This window comes from Scaptodrosophila lebanonensis, unplaced genomic scaffold, assembly GCF_003285725.1.
Source record: "Scaptodrosophila lebanonensis strain 11010-0011.00,11010-0021.00 unplaced genomic scaffold, SlebRS2 tig00000339-arrow-arrow-pilon, whole genome shotgun sequence".
Classification (NCBI taxonomy): domain Eukaryota; kingdom Metazoa; phylum Arthropoda; class Insecta; order Diptera; family Drosophilidae; genus Scaptodrosophila; species Scaptodrosophila lebanonensis.
The window spans coordinates 180447-185844 of NW_022060654.1; the positions used below are offsets into that span (position 1 = coordinate 180447).

At 36.5% G+C, this 5398-nt stretch overlaps 2 long non-coding RNA genes across 2 annotated transcripts; both read left to right on the forward strand.

Annotated features, from left to right (window-relative positions):
• The first annotated feature begins 164 nt into the window (after positions 1 to 164).
• On the forward strand, positions 165 to 628 carry LOC115630177. Its single transcript, XR_003996047.1, has 2 exons — positions 165 to 301; positions 361 to 628. It is a non-coding gene; the product is annotated as an uncharacterized LOC115630177 (long non-coding RNA).
• A 3438-nt stretch (positions 629 to 4066) lies between these two features.
• On the forward strand, positions 4067 to 4531 carry LOC115630181. The gene is made up of 2 exons (XR_003996051.1): positions 4067 to 4203; positions 4263 to 4531. It is a non-coding gene; the product is annotated as an uncharacterized LOC115630181 (long non-coding RNA).
• Positions 4532 to 5398: the final 867 nt, after the last annotated feature.

The window sequence follows — 5398 nt, forward strand, 5'->3', positions numbered from 1 at the left end:
CACCTATTTGGGGGTATATGATGAACATTCCAATCGAATCACAATTCATTTCTCGATAAGTCACACTTCGAAACACTTCCTATAAATGAATATACACATGAAATTCTGGAATAAAGATAAAAAATTTGCTTAAAAAATGCAATTGCGGAACCGTGATGTCCCCCTAGTTATAGGAAAAGTATACACATACAACAATCCTATATTAATAAAAAACGTAAAACTCGTCGGAATAAGGCTGGACTAAAAAATACTTCTGCTCAGATTGCGGCCGATGTGCGGGATCCTGCCGGCTTAGTTAAATGTATAGTAAAACAGTCCACTTTCAACTTTTGCCCCTAATACCCGAACTGTTTTTTTCAGATATCACTATTGGAATTGATCCGGCATATTGAACCGATTTATTGTTTTTAAAATTTAAATATGCTTAACAAATGCTGCCCCAGAAGGAATGAGATCGCCAAAGCGAACGCAAAAAAACGGTCTTCGAGAACTTGAATTGGAAAACTGTCAACCACGTTTTGAATTACTTCTTCAGCAGCAAGCCCCTGTTTTTACCTTAAGATTTCTAGTACAAGACTTATTAAACGGGTTGTTCCCTTTGGCGATGGGTTTATGATTAGTAGCTGAATGATTTGTCTATTGTTGATTTGTAAAAGCAAAGTCATCGAAGAAACTATAACAGAATTCCCAAATGTGTCCTTGTACCCCAATGTACCCTTGAGTGAAAATAAAACAAGTAAAAAAGCTAAAGTCGGGTGTCCCGACTTTAAAATACTCTGTACATATGTTTACAAAACCAATTAACAAAAAAAAATTTTGATCGATTTTACCTCTTTTCGTATTCGAACTAACGTAAAGGGTGTATAATTGCACATTTGCATAGCAATTGCGTCTGTGTGAGTGTATGTATGCCTATGCGTAAACATGTGTGCAGTCAACCAAACAGCAACATCAACAACAGCCGCGGGCAGCGCTAGAGCTGCGCTGCAGCAGCAAATATATTTATGGCTATAACTTCTTGTTAAATCGGTCTTTCATAGTGAAACTTGACATACGGACACATAACATAAGTTCGAAATTCCAAGAATTACGAGAGTGAGAGAAAATCGCGATTTGCTTTGGAGAGAGGGGCTGGAGGGAAATTCCAAAATACACATTTGCGGGCAGCGCTTGAGCAGCGCTGCAGCATCTACATATATATATAAAAACGTTTGTCCTGACTGACTGACTGATTGGTGATCAACGCACAGCCCAAAGGGTAAAGGCTAGGAAGCTGAAATTTGGACTCAAGTATCCTTTCATAGTCTAGGTGCCCACTAAGAAGGGATTTTGGAAAACTCGAGCTCCAAAGGGGGGGAAAACAGGCTCCAACGTTTGTATGAAAAATCTACAGTTTTCATCTGATTAACTTCAAACTTTCAACTTCAAACAAGTTTGTATACTCTCAGAACAATTCCAAGAAAAACTGTATACTTGGTTTTTTAAATTTTTGGTTGGAGCTTGAATTATTGGGGTTTTCTTGGGGCACAAAAGGAAACCGCGTCAACAGCCCACACGGTAAAAGCTAGGATGCTGAAATTTGGGCTCAAGTATCCTATCATGGTGTAGATGCGCACTAAGTGATTTTGGAAAATTCGAGCTCCAAAGGGGGGAAATGTAGCTCCAAAGTTTGTTTGAAAAATCCGCATTTTTCAACCGATCGACTTAAAACTTAGTTTCTAAAATCAATTAAAGAATGCAAACAAAACTGCATACTTAGATTTGTGTTGGAGCTTGAATTATTGGGGTTTTAATATTTATTCACTATTTCAAATGAAAAGTTTGTGTTATAAATTTAGTCCGATCGATTTAAAATTTGGGTAATGTAATCTACGTAACTAAATCTACAACTTTGCATTCATGGATTTTCAAAATATGCATTTTACAAAAGCATGCAGAACAAACAATACAAAATATCAAACAGTTGGGGACAACTAAGTATACATACACACATACAAACAGCTGTTCGTGTAGTTGCGTGCAAACGATTGAAATAGCCAAAGCAAAATGTGAGACACTAATGTGTGAATGTCCATACATATGTGCACATCTATGTTGTTTAGTGCATTTGGCATTAATAACTTTATGCAGCAACAACAAATATCAAATAGTTGGGGACATCACATATACACACTCACACACACAACAAGCAACAGTTCGTGTCTATGTGTGCGGTTCTCTACGTATGGTTGAAAAAGTAAAGAGAAACATACATATGTATGTATGTATGCCTTTGTATGAATATAGCATGTATGTACATTCGCATTAATATATACATTGGGCAATCGAACACAGTTGTTTGATTGTAAAAAAATAATGCTCTAAAAACAACAACAACTGCAAGTCATTGGCTCGCTCTTCTTCTTTCGTTGTGACCATTTAATGTTAATTGCAAAGGCAAAACACCAAAAATTTACAGTTACCGTCGCTAGGCAACGAGTGCGTAAGCGATAGTAAAGCAAAAACCGATAGTAAAGCTTCGCATTGCGGGCAGATGTATGTATGTATATGATTTGTTCTTATTGATCTCAATAAATAATTAGATTTTATTACTTAAATATTCTGCTTATTGCATTCAAACTTCGATATTTTGATGGTATCGGTGGCTTCAACTATCGAAAGTTTTACTCTAGCAAATTGAGATGAGAATTGTCAGTGCTTTTTGATCGTGGCTCATCGCTGCACGGCATTGACATGAGTGCCGTGTTTCATATTCCGAGTTTGTGCGTGACCGTATTGACTCAATATGACACGAAAGACTCAAAGGTGAATTTAGAATTAAGATATACCCTTATAATTATTCCCCATTTTTGCACATAGTCTATCTTAAAACGTTGCGTTATCTCTATATAAAAAACAGTTTGTCCTGACTAATTGGTGATCAACGCACAGCCCAAACGGTAAAAGATGAAATTTGGACTCAAGTATCCATCATAGTGTAGGAGCACACTAAGAAAGGCTTTTGGAAAATTCTAGCTCCAAAGGGGGGAAAACGAGCTTTAAAAAATATTAGTTATAGTGGTCATGTTCGTTTAACCAAATAGTTTGGTAAGAACAAAAATGTAACGGACTACTGAATAATTTTTTGTCAAGAACAGAAAATGTTCATTTAAATACCTTAAATGCCTTCCCACTTGTAACTTATAATGTGAAAGCATATGGGTAGGCTATGCACACACAAAATAAATACAATTGGAAACATTATATTGAGCCGGGTTAAGACGGGCAATACCTGCTAGTCAAATATATTTATGGCTATAACTTCTTGTTAAAGACCTATTATGATGAAACTTGGCATACGGACACAAAATAACTAACTGGAGGTATTTGCAAAATTTTAGTTAGAAATTCTAAGAATTACGGGAGTTAGAGGAAATCGTGATTTGCATTGGAGTGGGGGGGAGGTAGGGAAATTCTAAAAAACACATTTTCTGCGTATTCACATAAGGCATCTTGGACTTTAAATTTAATATCCCTAGGTCCTATAGTGTTAGTTATAGCAAGGTCTATATTTTAAACAGTAGGCTTCAAACAATAAACTATTTTTAAAAAGTGGGCGTGGTTATGTGATATGTGAGTAAATCATGATGTCAGTGACACATTTGGAAAAAGTGACTTCTTGATTAGATTACAATATTTGTAAATAGACCAAAAATACGACCTCAAAATGGAACAAAAACTTGGAAATTTTGGCCGATTCTATTTATTCTATTTATACATTTATACATAGTGTTGGTCATGCTGTTCTTACCCCAAATTTGCTATCGTTTTTAAAAGGGTTAGTTTGGCCTTTGATATATTCACGATGTTTTTAAAATTTTAAAGTGATCGCAGATTGCTGTACAGTGCTTTGGGGAAATCCCCACCTATTTGGGGGTATATGATGAACATTCCAATCGAATCACAATTCATTTCTCGATAAGTCACACTTCGAAACACTTCCTATAAATGAATATACACATGAAATTCTGGAATAAAGATAAAAAATTTGCTTAAAAAATGCAATTGCGGAACCGTGATGTCCCCCTAGTTATAGGAAAAGTATACACATACAACAATCCTATATTAATAAAAAACGTAAAACTCGTCGGAATAAGGCTGGACTAAAAAATACTTCTGCTCAGATTGCGGCCGATGTGCGGGATCCTGCCGGCTTAGTTAAATGTATAGTAAAACAGTCCACTTTCAACTTTTGCCCCTAATACCCGAACTGTTTTTTTCAGATATCACTATTGGAATTGATCCGGCATATTGAACCGATTTATTGTTTTTAAAATTTAAATATGCTTAACAAATGCTGCCCCAGAAGGAATGAGATCGCCAAAGCGAACGCAAAAAAAACGGTCTTCGAGAACTTGAATTGGAAAACTGTCAACCACGTTTTGAATTACTTCTTCAGCAGCAAGCCCCTGTTTTTACCTTAAGATTTCTAGTACAAGACTTATTAAACGGGTTGTTCCCTTTGGCGATGGGTTTATGATTAGTAGCTGAATGATTTGTCTATTGTTGATTTGTAAAAGCAAAGTCATCGAAGAAACTATAACAGAATTCCCAAATGTGTCCTTGTACCCCAATGTACCCTTGAGTGAAAATAAAACAAGTAAAAAAGCTAAAGTCGGGTGTCCCGACTTTAAAATACTCTGTACATATGTTTACAAAACCAATTAACAAAAAAAATTTTGATCGATTTTACCTCTTTTCGTATTCGAACTAACGTAAAGGGTGTATAATTGCACATTTGCATAGCAATTGCGTCTGTGTGAGTGTATGTATGCCTATGCGTAAACATGTGTGCAGTCAACCAAACAGCAACATCAACAACAGCCGCGGGCAGCGCTAGAGCTGCGCTGCAGCAGCAAATATATTTATGGCTATAACTTCTTGTTAAATCGGTCTTTCATAGTGAAACTTGACATACGGACACATAACATAAGTTCGAAATTCCAAGAATTACGAGAGTGAGAGAAAATCGCGATTTGCTTTGGAGAGAGGGGCTGGAGGGAAATTCCAAAATACACATTTGCGGGCAGCGCTTGAGCAGCGCTGCAGCATCTACATATATATATAAAAACGTTTGTCCTGACTGACTGACTGATTGGTGATCAACGCACAGCCCAAAGGGTAAAGGCTAGGAAGCTGAAATTTGGACTCAAGTATCCTTTCATAGTCTAGGTGCCCACTAAGAAGGGATTTTGGAAAACTCGAGCTCCAATGGGGGGAAAACAGGCTCCAACGTTTGTATGAAAAATCTACAGTTTTCATCTGATTAACTTCAAACTTTCAACTTCAAACAAGTTTGTATACTCTCAGAACAATTCCAAGAAAAACTGTATACTTGCTTTTTTAAATTTTTGGTTGG